The sequence below is a fragment of the Onthophagus taurus genome, chromosome 5 (genome assembly GCF_036711975.1).
Source record: "Onthophagus taurus isolate NC chromosome 5, IU_Otau_3.0, whole genome shotgun sequence".
In the NCBI taxonomy this organism is placed as follows: Eukaryota; Metazoa; Arthropoda; class Insecta; order Coleoptera; family Scarabaeidae; genus Onthophagus; species Onthophagus taurus.
Genome location: NC_091970.1, coordinates 10855659 through 10869594, shown reverse-complemented (window position 1 = coordinate 10869594; position 13936 = coordinate 10855659). Strand labels below are relative to the sequence as shown.

General features: G+C 28.8%; 1 protein-coding gene and 1 long non-coding RNA gene across 2 annotated transcripts in view; one reads left to right on the top strand and one right to left on the bottom strand.

Moving 5' to 3' along the window:
• LOC111423188 (uncharacterized) overlaps positions 1 to 13936 on the bottom strand; it is a 37878-nt gene that overhangs the window by 8870 nt on the left and 15072 nt on the right. The window lies entirely within an intron of this gene.
• The window catches only part of LOC111423070 (Spaetzle domain-containing protein 4), a 31157-nt gene that overhangs the window by 8824 nt on the left and 8397 nt on the right, over positions 1 to 13936 (top strand). The gene's annotated exons all lie outside the window — the stretch shown is intronic.

Sequence of the window (13936 nt, the reverse complement as noted above, 5' to 3'; positions counted from 1 at the left end):
TTAATAATTGGTGATATTTCCACAAGGATCCTTCAAATTAATTTTATAGCGAATTTTGCAAGTTATCGATGAAAATTGCAACATCAAAAATTTTATCAAAACTTCAAATATTGTTTTCTCAAAAACTAAAAGTTATTTTTCAAAACGGGTTAGTCCATTGGAAAGAGGACACTTTTATTAACACTTTCGGAAATTTTCATACTCATATTCCAAGAAATCGATTTTATACGAATTTTTTAAACTTAATTGGCGAAAATTGCAAAATTCGAAAATCAAAAATTTATTTCTCAAGAACTAAAAGTGATTTTTCAAAACGGCTTTTTGCATTAAAAAAAGGATACTTTAATTAATAATTGGCGATATTTCCACAAAGATCCTTCAAGAAATTAATTTTATAGCGAATTTTGAAAATTATCGATGAAAATTGCAACATCGAAAATTTTATCAAACCTTCAAATATCGTTTTCTCAAAAACTAAAAGTTATTTTGCAAAATAGGTTGCTTCATTGGAAAGAGCACATCTTTATTAATATTTTGGAAAATTTTCATACTCATATTCCAAGCAATCGATTTTATACGACTTTTTAAAACTTAATCGGCGAAAACTGGAAAATTCGAAAAAATTTTCGATTATTTCAAAAATTTATTTCTCCAGAACTAAAAGTGATTTTTCAAAACGGCTTTTTGCATTAAAATGAGGATACGTTAATTAATAATTGGTGATATTTCCACAAGGATCCTTCAAGAAATTAATTTTATAGCGAATTTTGCAAGTTATCGATGAAAATTGCAACATCAAAAATTTTATCAAAACTTCAAATATTGTTTTCTCAAAAACTAAAAGTTATTTTTCAAAACGGGTTAGTCCATTGGAAAGAGGACACTTTTATTAACACTTTCGGAAATTTTCATACTCATATTCCAAGAAATCGATTTTATACGAATTTTTTAAACTTAATTGGCGAAAATTGCAAAATTCGAAAATCAAAAATTTATTTCTCAAGAACTAAAAGTGATTTTTCAAAACGGCTTTTTGCATTAAAAAGCGGATACTTTAATGTATAATCGAAAGTGATAACAGCGACAGTTTTGTTAGTAATGAATGATGTAACTGCAACAAGAGATTTTATATATCGTATTGGGCTTGTTACAATGAGGTTGCTAATGATAAAGTTGTATTTAATGAAAAAAGTCCTATTGGGGTTATTAACTTGGTTATTATCTGCAGTGTTCTAAAAGAGATACTAATGCCTGTGAATGGTGGAGTACAAAGCCGGCAGGTTTCACCACTAAAAATTACCAAATTGTTCTTTATGAAGTTAATAATAAACTCAGCAGCAGAAGTTTGCGTATAGAGCAAAGTGACTACTGTTATGATATATGTGGTAGTCTATGAGGGAGTCTAAATGATCTTTTCTAAGCGTTGGGTTAGGTTACGTTGCTTTAGATTAAGTTGGGTTGGGATGCGTTTGATTAGATTGGGTTGGGTTCTCTGTGTGGCTCTTTAAGTAAGGAAAAAATGTATTAAAAAGCAGTTAAATACATTCAGCAGCAAAACTCTGCGTACAGAGCAAAGTGTAAACAAGACATAGTTTATAGGTTGATTTTAATTGCATTAGTACAGAATTGGAAGCTAAAAGTTAGAATGGGGACGAAAGGAAAAGAAATTGAAGTAGGAGAAAGAAAGGTTATTGTAAAGCTATGGAAAGAGGGAAAAACTCTTTGAAAAATAGGAGCAACTGTAGCCAGAACACATAGACTATAGACATTTTAAAGGATCACAATCATCTGACTTAAATCTCATTTAATACTTGTAGGATTTATTGGAGCGTAGGATTCGTCAATATAACATAACATCAAAGGAAGTGCTAGAAATGTTATGATTGATGAATTGGTTAAAATCACTACGGAGGACACAAAGAAATTAGTACAATTCATGCCGAAACATTTAAGGGAAGTCAAGGGTTATTTTTTCCCGATTAAAGTGTTCTAAGTTCGTTGTACGCAGACTTCTGCTGCTGAGTGTATCTCCTTCCCGTATCTGTGACCTTCTTTCCTGCCTCTGTATGACCCTGTGCCTAACCCTTAGTTCTCTCTATAATTCACCTTTCCCCACTCTTCTCCTATAATATCCTTCCTTATCTCCCTACCCATATATTAGCCTTCTCTCCTTAATTTCCTTCTAGCACTCTCTCAGGATCCTGCAATGCGGTCTTTCTTCTATCATTTCCTACTTCCACCTTAACCTCCTCTCTCACTACATACCCTTTTTTTACGAGGTCGGGGAAAATCTGCTAGCAGACATCTGATCTGGGCTGCTAGGCGGTCAGATAGTATGGATGTACTAAAAACTTTTTTGCTCATCTTCTCCGGAATCCGCTTTGTAGACGTAGCTTCGGATTCCCCATCTTTATTGGAAAAGCCCCCCCTACGCTTTTTCATCTCCCTATCTTCGCCTATGGAATTCCTTCTCTCTGCTCCCACTCTTTACTCCCTATTACATCTCTAAAGAAACTCTCCATTATTTTCCACTTCTCTTCGCTTTCGAGCATGACCCTCATGCAATTTGTTGGTGTTATGTTTAGTCCCATTTGGGTGTTGGTTTCTGTCTCTCCCTTTCCCATCTCTGGCATTGGAAGATGGCATGTTTCGCGTCAGTTATCGCTCTGTTACGGATTATGAGGTCCATGGGTATGGAGTCGCCCAGAATCTGTAGCACTTCTGTCGAAATGATCCTATATAATACCTTGTTTGTACACTCTCCAGCAATCCTTGTTCTCTCCATCCCCATAGTTCTACGCCGTATATCATTGTGTCCCCTCAACACTGCTTTCATTTCTTCCCGTGTTATCTCCACTCCCCCTTGCACCCCTCGCTCACACTCTCCCATTCTTCTCTCATCCACCCCTCCCAACAATTAAATGAAGTACTAAGTACATCTCTGCCGACTTCCTCTCTTCCCTTCCTAATCCTCCTAAGTATCTCCATACCTCATTTTCCTCTTTCAACTCCCTAATGTTCTCAGCCTCCTTCTTCTTTTTCTTGCATTCTTCTTTGTATTTTCTCCTGGCCTCTATATATCTATCTATCCCTACTTCCCTTTTCTGCCACTGTTTCAATCTGCTTCTAGCTTCTCTCTTCACCTCTCTGCATTCCCTATCCCACCATTCGTTCCTTCTCAGTCTAACCCCCCGTCGCCCACTCTCTTTCTTGCACCTTCCTAACCACCTTAATCAATTCATTCAACCCTGCACCATGGCCCCAGCTTGTCAACATTCCCCTATAATGTTCTATCCCCTCTCTCGATCAATCTGCCCTAATGTGCTTCCCATTATGTTCTAATTGTCTTTCTGTTCAGTCAATTTGAATCAACGATTTTCAAAAATGTTATATAAAATTAATGACTTATCCTGGAAACTTTAAATTTGGTATAATACAACCTCAAACATTCCTTTATAACCTAAAAAAGTTTCACTTCTTAAGTTCTAACCGTTTTGGAGAAAAACACTTCTTTTTAACCCCACTTTCAATAAACGTCAATTTAAATCTGCGATTTTCAAAAATGTTATATAAAATGAATGGCTCATCCTGGAAACTTTAAATTTGGTATGATACAACCTTAAATATTCCTTTATAACCTCAAAAAGTTTCATTTCTTAAGTCCTAACCGTTTTGGAGAAAACCACTTTTTTTTAACCTCACTTTCCACAAATGTCAATTTAAATCTGCGATTTTCAAAAATGTTATATAAAATGAATGACTCATCCTGGAAACTTTAAATTTGGTGTAATATAACCTCAAACATTTCTTTATAACCTCAAAAAGTTTCATTTCTTAAGTCCTAACCGTTTTGGAGAAAAATACTTTTTTTTAACCTCACTTTCCACAAATGTCAATTTAAATCTGCGATTTTTAAAAATGTTATATAAAATTAATGGCTCATCCTGAAAACTTTAAATTTGGTATAATACAACCTCAAACATTTCTTTATAACCTCAAAAAGTTTCATTTCTTAAGTCCTAACCGTTTTGGAGAAAAACATTTTTTTTTTAATCTCACTTTTAATAAACGTCAATTTAAATGTGCGATTTTCAAATATGTTAATAAAATGAATTATTAACCTTGGAACTTTCAAATTTGGTACAATATAACCTCAAACATTCCTTCATAACCTCAAAAAGTTTCATTTCTTAAATCCTAACCGTTTTGGGGAGAAAAAAATTTTTTAACCTCACTTCTAAAAAATGTCAAATTTATCAGCGATTTTTAAACGTGTATATCAAATGAATGGTTCATTCTGGAAAGTTCAAATTTGGTATAACATAACTTCAAACGTTAATTTATAACCTCAAAAAGTTTCGTTTCTTAATTCCTAGTCGTTTTGGAGAGAACAAATTTTTTCTTTAACCTCACTTTTAATAAACGTCAATTTAAATTTGCGATTTTCAAAAATGGATATAAAGTGAATTATTGATTTTGGAACTTTAAAATTTGGTATAATACAACCTCAAATATCTCTTTATAAGTTCAAAAAGTTTCATTTCTTAAATCCTAACCGATTTGGAAAAAAAAAAATTTTTTTAACCTCACTTCTAACAAATGTCAAATTTATCAGCGATTTTTAAACGTGTATATCAAATGAATGGTTCATTCTGCAAAGTTCAAATTTGGTATAACATAACTTCAAACGTTAATTTATAACCTCAAAAAGTTTCGTTTCTTAATTCCTAGTCGTTTTGGAGAGAACAAATTTTTTCTTTAACCTCACTTTTAATAAACGTCAATTTAAATTGCGATTTTCAAAAATGGATATAAAGTGAATTATTGATTTTGGAACTTTAAAATTTGGTATAATACAACCTCAAACATCCCTTTATAAGTTTAAAAAGTTTCATTTCTTAAATCCTAACCGTTTTGGGGAGAAAAAATTTTTTTTAACCTCACTTCTAACAAATGTCAAATTTATCAGCGACTTTTAAACGTGTATATCAAACGAATGGTTCATTCTGGAAAGTTCAAATTTGGTGTAACACAACTTCAAACGTTAATTTATAACCTCAAAAAGTTTCGTTTCTTAATTCCTGGTGGTTTTGGAGAGAACAAATTTTTTCTTTAACCTCACTTTTAATAAACGTCAATTTAAATTTGCGATTTTCAAAAATGTATATAAAGCGAATTATTGATTTTGGAACTTTAAAATTTGATATAATACAACCTCAAACATTCCTTTATAACCTCAAAAAGTTTCATTTCTTAAGTCCTAACCGTTTTGGAGGGAAAAAAATTTTTTTAACCTCACTTCTAACAAATGTCAAATTTATCAGCGATTTTTAAACGTGTATATCAAATGAATGGTTCATTCTGGAAAGTTCAAATTTGGTATAACATAACTTCAAACGTTAATTTATAACCTCAAAAAGTTTTGTTTCTTAATTCCTGGTGGTTGTGGAGAGAACAAATTTTTTCATTAACCTCACTTTTAATAACCTTCAATTTAAATTTGCTATTTTCAAAAATGAATTTAAAGTGAATTATTGATTTTGGAACTTTAAAATTTGGTATAATAGAACCTCAAACATTCCTTTATAACCTCAAAAAGTTTCATTTCTTAAGTCCTAACCGTTTTGGAGGGAAAAAAATTTTTTTAACCTCACTTCTAACAAATGTCAAATTTATCAGCGATTTTTAAACGTGTATATCAAATGAATGGTTCATTCTGGAAAGTTCAAATTTGGTATAAAATAACTTCAAATGTTAATTTATAACCTCAAAAAGTTTCGTTTCTTAATTCCTAGTCGTTTTGGAGAGAACAAATTTTTTCTTTAACCTCACTTTTAATAAACGTCAATTTAAATTTGCGATTTTCAAAAATGAATGTAAAGTGAATTATTGATTTTGGAACTTTAAAATTTGGTATAATACAACCTCAAACATCCCTTTATAAGTTCAAAAAGTTTCATTTCTTAAATCCTAACCGATTTGGAGAAAATAAAATTTTTTTAACCTCACTTCTAACAAATGTCAAATTTATCAGCGATTTTTAAACGTGTATATCAAATGAATGGTTCATTCTGGAAAGTTCAAATTTGGTATAACATAACTTCAAACGTTAATTTATAACCTCAAAAAGTTTCGTTTCTTAATTCCTAGTCGTTTTGGAGAGAACAAATTTTTTCTTTAACCTCACTTTTAATAAACGTCAATTTAAATTTGCGATTTTCAAAAATGAATTTAAAGTGAATTATTGATTTTGGAACTTTAAAATTTGGTATAATACAACCTCAAACATCCCTTTATAAGTTCAAAAAGTTTCATTTCTTAAATCCTAACCGTTTTGGAGAGAAAAAAATTTTTTTAACCTCACTTCTAACAAATGTCAAATTTATCAGCGATTTTTAAACGTGTATATCAAATGAATGGTTCATTCTGGAAAGTTTAAATTTGGTATAACATAACTTCAAACGTTAATTTATAACCTCAAAAAGTTTCGTTTCTTAATTCCTAGTCGTTTTGGAGAGAACAAATTTTTTCTTTAACCTCACTTTTAATAAACGTCAATTTAAATTTGCGATTTTCAAAAATGAATGTAAAGTGAATTATTGATTTTGGAACTTTAAAATTTGGTATAATACAACCTCAAACATCCCTTTATAAGTTCAAAAAGTTTCATTTCTTAAATCCTAACCGATTTGGAGAAAATAAAATTTTTTTAACCTCACTTCTAACAAATGTCAAATTTATCAGCGATTTTTAAACGTGTATATCAAATGAATGGTTCATTCTGGAAAGTTCAAATTTGGTATAACATAACTTCAAACGTTAATTTATAACCTCAAAAAGTTTCGTTTCTTAATTCCTAGTCGTTTTGGAGAGAACAAATTTTTTCTTTAACCTCACTTTTAATAAACGTCAATTTAAATGTGCGATTTTCAAAAATGAATTTAAAGTGATTTATAGATTTTGGAACTTTAAAATTTGGTATAATACAACCTCAAACATCCCTTTATAAGTTTAAAAAGTTTCATTTCTTAAATCCTAACCGTTTTGGGGAGAAAAAATTTTTTTTAACCTCACTTCTAACAAATGTCAAATTTATCAGCGACTTTTAAACGTGTATATCAAACGAATGGTTCATTCTGGAAAGTTCAAATTTGGTGTAACACAACTTCAAACGTTAATTTATAACCTCAAAAAGTTTCGTTTCTTAATTCCTGGTGGTTTTGGAGAGAACAAATTTTTTCTTTAACCTCACTTTTAATAAACGTCAATTTAAATTTGCGATTTGCAAAAATGTATATAAAGCGAATTATTGATTTTGGAACTTTAAAATTTGATATAATACAACCTCAAACATTCCTTTATAACCTCAAAAAGTTTCATTTCTTAAGTCCTAACCGTTTTGGAGGGAAAAAAATTTTTTTAACCTCACTTCTAACAAATGTCAAATTTATCAGCGATTTTTAAACGTGTATATCAAATGAATGGTTCATTCTGGAAAGTTCAAATTTGGTGTAACATAACTTCAAACGTTAATTTATAACCTCAAAAAGTTTCGTTTCTTAATTCCTGGTGGTTTTGGAGAGAACAAATTTTTTCTTTAACCTCACTTTTAATAAACGTCAATTTAAATTTGCGATTTTCAAAAATGAATTTGAAGCGAATTATTGATTTTGGAACTTTAAAATTTGGTATAATACAACCTCAAACATCCCTTTATAAGTTCAAAAAGTTTCATTTCTTAAATCCTAACCGTTTTGGAGAGAAAAAAATTTTTTTAACCTCACTTCTAACAAATGTCAAATTTATCAGCGATTTTTAAACGTGTATATCAAATGAATGGTTCATTCTGGAAAGTTCAAATTTGGTATAAAATAACTTCAAACGTTAATTTATAACCTCAAAAAGTTTCGTTTCTTAATTCCTAGTCGTTTTGGAGAGAACAAATTTTTTCTTTAACCTCACTTTTAATAAACGTCAATTTAAATTTGCGATATTCAAAAATGAATTTAAAGTGAATTATTGATTTTGGAACTTTAAAATTTGGTATAATACAACCTCAAACATCCCTTTATAAGTTCAAAAAGTTTCATTTCTTAAATCCTAACCGTTTTGGAGAGAACAACATTTTTTTAACCTCACTTCTAACAAATGTCAAATTTATCAGCGATTTTTAAACGTGTATATCAAATGAATGCTTCATTCTGTAAAGTTCAAATTTGGTATAACATAACTTCAAACGTTAATTTATAACCTCAAAAAGTTTCGTTTCTTAATTCCTGGTCGTTTTGGAAAGAACAAATTCTTTCTTTAACCTCACTTTTAATAAACGTCAATTTAAATTTGCGATTTTCAAAAATGAATTTGAAGCGAATTATTGATTTTGGAACTTTAAAATTTGGTATAATACAACCTCAAACATCCCTTTATAAGTTCAAAAAGTTTCATTTCTTAAATCCTAACCGTTTTAGGGAGAAAAAAATTTTTTTAACCTCACTTCTAACAAATGTCAAATTTATCAGCGATTTTTAAACGTGTATATCAAATGAATGGTTCATTCTGCAAAGTTCAAATTTGGTATAACATAACTTCAAACGTTAATTTATAACCTCAAAAAGTTTCGTTTCTTAATTCCTAGTCGTTTTGGAGAGAACAAATTTTTTCTTTAACCTCACTTTTAATAAACGTCAATTTAAATTTGCGATTTTCAAAAATGAATGTAAAGTGAATTATTGATTTTGGAACTTTAAAATTTGGTATAATACAACCTCAAACATCCCTTTATAAGTTCAAAAAGTTTGATTTCTTAAATCCTAACCGATTTGGAGAAAATAAAATTTTTTTAACCTCACTTCTAACAAATGTCAAATTTATCAGCGATTTTTAAACGTGTATATCAAATGAATGGTTCATTCTGGAAAGTTCAAATGTGCGATTTTCAAAAATGAATTTAAAGTGATTTATAGATTTTGGAACTTTAAAATTTGGTATAATACAACCTCAAACATCCCTTTATAAGTTTAAAAAGTTTCATTTCTTAAATCCTAACCGTTTTGGGGAGAAAAAATTTTTTTTAACCTCACTTCTAACAAATGTCAAATTTATCAGCGACTTTTAAACGTGTATATCAAACGAATGGTTCATTCTGGAAAGTTCAAATTTGGTGTAACACAACTTCAAACGTTAATTTATAACCTCAAAAAGTTTCGTTTCTTAATTCCTGGTGGTTTTGGAGAGAACAAATTTTTTCTTTAACCTCACTTTTAATAAACGTCAATTTAAATTTGCGATTTTCAAAAATGTATATAAAGCGAATTATTGATTTTGGAACTTTAAAATTTGATATAATACAACCTCAAACATTCCTTTATAACCTCAAAAAGTTTCATTTCTTAAGTCCTAACCGTTTTGGAGGGAAAAAAATTTTTTTAACCTCACTTCTAACAAATGTCAAATTTATCAGCGATTTTTAAACGTGTATATCAAATGAATGGTTCATTCTGGAAAGTTCAAATTTGGTATAACATAACTTCAAACGTTAATTTATAACCTCAAAAAGTTTTGTTTCTTAATTCCTGGTGGTTGTGGAGAGAACAAATTTTTTCATTAACCTCACTTTTAATAACCTTCAATTTAAATTTGCTATTTTCAAAAATGAATTTAAAGTGAATTATTGATTTTGGAACTTTAAAATTTGGTATAATAGAACCTCAAACATTCCTTTATAACCTCAAAAAGTTTCATTTCTTAAGTCCTAACCGTTTTGGAGGGAAAAAAATTTTTTTAACCTCACTTCTAACAAATGTCAAATTTATCAGCGATTTTTAAACGTGTATATCAAATGAATGGTTCATTCTGGAAAGTTCAAATTTGGTGTAACATAACTTCAAACGTTAATTTATAACCTCAAAAAGTTTCGTTTCTTAATTCCTGGTGGTTTTGGAGAGAACAAATTTTTTCTTTAACCTCACTTTTAATAAACGTCAATTTAAATTTGCGATTTTCAAAAATGAATTTGAAGCGAATTATTGATTTTGGAACTTTAAAATTTGGTATAATACAACCTCAAACATCCCTTTATAAGTTCAAAAAGTTTCATTTCTTAAATCCTAACCGTTTTGGAGAGAAAAAAATTTTTTTAACCTCACTTCTAACAAATGTCAAATTTATCAGCGATTTTTAAACGTGTATATCAAATGAATGGTTCATTCTGGAAAGTTCAAATTTGGTATAAAATAACTTCAAACGTTAATTTATAACCTCAAAAAGTTTCGTTTCTTAATTCCTAGTCGTTTTGGAGAGAACAAATTTTTTCTTTAACCTCACTTTTAATAAACGTCAATTTAAATTTGCGATTTTCAAAAATGAATGTAAAGTGAATTATTGATTTTGGAACTTTAAAATTTGGTATAATACAACCCCAAACATCCCTTTATAAGTTCAAAAAGTTTCATTTCTTAAATCCTAACCGATTTGGAGAAAATAAAATTTTTTTAACCTCACTTCTAACAAATGTCAAATTTATCAGCGATTTTTAAACGTGTATATCAAATGAATGGTTCATTCTGGAAAGTTCAAATTTGGTATAACATAACTTCAAACGTTAATTTATAACCTCAAAAAGTTTCGTTTCTTAATTCCTAGTCGTTTTGGAGAGAACAAATTTTTTCTTTAACCTCACTTTTAATAAACGTCAATTTAAATTTGCGATTTTCAAAAATGGATATAAAGTGAATTATTGATTTTGGAACTTTAAAATTTGGTATAATACAACCTCAAATATCCCTTTATAAGTTCAAAAAGTTTCATTTCTTAAATCCTAACCGATTTGGAAAAAAAAAAATTTTTTTAACCTCACTTCTAACAAATGTCAAATTTATCAGCGATTTTTAAACGTGTATATCAAACGAATGGTTCATTCTGGAAAGTTCAAATTTGGTGTAACACAACTTCAAACGTTAATTTATAACCTCAAAAAGTTTCGTTTCTTAATTCCTGGTGGTTTTGGAGAGAACAAATTTTTTCTTTAACCTCACTTTTAATAAACGTCAATTTAAATGTGCGATTTTCAAAAATGAATGTAAAGTGAATTATTGATTTTGGAACTTTAAAATTTGGTATAATACAACCTCAAACATCCCTTTATAAGTTCAAAAAGTTTCATTTCTTAAATCCTAACCGTTTTGGAGAGAAAAAAATTTTTTTAACCTCACCTCTAACAAATGTCAAATTTATCAGCGATTTTTAAACGTGTATATCAAATGAATGGTTCATTCTGGAAAGATCAAATTTGGTATAACATAACTTCAAACGTTAATTTATAACCTCAAAAAGTTTCGTTTCTTAATTCCTAGTCGTTTTGGAGAGAAAAATTTTTTCTTTAACCTCACTTTTAATAAATGTCAATTTAAATTTGCGATTTTGAAAAATGAATTTAAAGCGAATTATTGATTTTGGAACTTTAAAATTTGGTATAATACAACCTCAAACATCCCTTTATAAGTTCAAAAAGTGTCATTTCTTAAATCCTAACCGATTTGGAGAGAAAAAAATTTTTTTAACCTCACTTCTAACAAATGTCAAATTTATCAGCGATTTTTAAACGTGTATATCAAATGAATGGTTCATTCTGGAAAGTTCAAATTTGGTATAAAATAACTTCAAACGTTAATTTATAACCTCAAAAAGTTTCGTTTCTTAATTCCTAGTCGTTTTGGAGAGAAAAATTTTTTCTTTAACCTCACTTTTAATAAATGTCAATTTAAATTTGCGATTTTGAAAAATGAATTTAAAGCGAATTATTGATTTTGGAACTTTAAAATTTGGTATAATACAACCTCAAACATCCCTTTATAAGTTCAAAAAGTTTCATTTCTTAAATCCTAACCGTTTTGGAGAGAAAAAAATTCTTTTAACCTCACTTCTAACAAATGTCAAATTTATCAGCGATTTTTAAACGTGTATATCAAATGAATGGTTCATTCTGGAAAGTTCAAATTTGGTATAACATAACTTCAAACGTCAATTTATAACCTCAAAAAGTTTCGTTTCTTAATTCCTAGTCGTTTTGGAGAGAACAAATTTTTTCTTTAACCTCACTTTTAATAAACGTCAATTTAAATTTGCGATTTTCAAAAATGAATGTAAAGTGAATTATTGATTTTGGAACTTTAAAATTTGGTATAATACAACCTCAAACATCCCTTTATAAGTTCTAAAAGTTTCATTTCTTAAATCCTAACCGTTTTGGAGAGAAAAAAATTTTTTTAACCTCACTTCTAACAAATGTCAAATTTATCAGCGATTTTTAAACGTGTATATCAAATGAATGGTTCATTCTGGAAAGTTCAAATTTGGTATAACATAACTTCAAACGTTAATTTATAACCTCAAAAAGTTTCGTTTCTTAATTCCTAGTCGTTTTGAGAGAACAATTTTTTCATTAACCTCCCTTTAAATAAACGTCAATTTAAATTTGCGATTTTCAAAAATGAATTTAAAGTGAATTATTGATTTTGGAACTTTAAAATTTGGTATATTACAACCTCAAACATCCCTTTATAACTTCAAAAAGTTTTATTTCTCAAATCCTAACCGATTTGGAGAGAAAAAATTTTTTTTAACCTCACTTCTAACAAATGTCAAATTTATCAGCGATTTTTAAACGTGTATATCAAATGAATGGTTCATTCTGGAAAGTTCAAATTTGGTATAACATAACTTCAAACGTTAATTTATAACCTCAAAAAGTTTCGTTCCTTAATTCCTAGTCGTTTTGGAGAGACGAATTTTTTTTTACCCTCACTTTTAATAAACGTCAATTTAAATTTGCGATTTTCAAAAATGAATTTGAAGCGAATTATTGATTTTGGAACTTTAAAATTTGGTATAATACAACCTCAAACATCCCTTTATAAGTTCAAAAAGTTTCATTTCTTAAATCCTAACCGTTTTGGGGAGAAAAAAATTTTTTTAACCTCACTTCTAACAAATGTCAAATTTATCAGCGATTTTTAAACGTGTATATCAAATGAATGGTTCATTCTGAAAAGTTCAAATTTGGTATAACATAACTTCAAACGTTAATTTATAACCTCAAAAAGTTTCGTTTCTTAATTCCTAGTCGTTTTGAGAGAACAATTTTTTCTTTAACCTCACTTTTAATAAACGTCAATTTAAATTTGCGATTTTCAAAAATGAATTTGAAGCGAATTATTGATTTTGGAACTTTAAAATTTGGTATAATACAACCTCAAACATCCCGTTATAAGTTCAAAAAGTTTCATTTCTTAAATCCTAACCGTTTTGGGGAGAAAAAAATTTTTTTAACCTCACTTCTAACAAATGTCAAATTTATCAGCGATTTTTAAACGTGTATATCAAATGAATGGTTCATTCTGGAAAGTTCAAATTTGGTGTAACATAACTTCAAACGTTAATTTATAACCTCAAAAAGTTTCGTTTCTTAATTCCTAGTCGTTTTGAGAGAACAATTTTTTCTTTAACCTCACTTTTAATAAACGTCAATTTAAATTTGCGATTTTCAAAAATGAATTTAAAGTGAATTATTGATTTTGGAACTTTAAAATTTGGTATAATACAACCTCAAACATCCCTTTATAAGTTCAAAAAGTTTCATTTCTTAAATCCTAACCGTTTTGGAGAGAAAAAAATTTTTTTAACCTCACTTCTAACAAATGTCAAATTTATCAGCGATTTTTAAACGTGTATATCAAATGAATGGTTCATCCTGGAAAGTTCAAATTTGGTATAACATAACTTCAAACGTTAATTTATAACCTCAAAAAGTTTCGTTTCTTAATTCCTGGTGGTTTTGGAGAGAACCAATTTTTTGTTTAACCTCACTTTTAATAAACGTCAATTTAAATTTGCGATTTTCAAAAATGAATTTGAAGCGAATTATTGATTTTGGAACTTT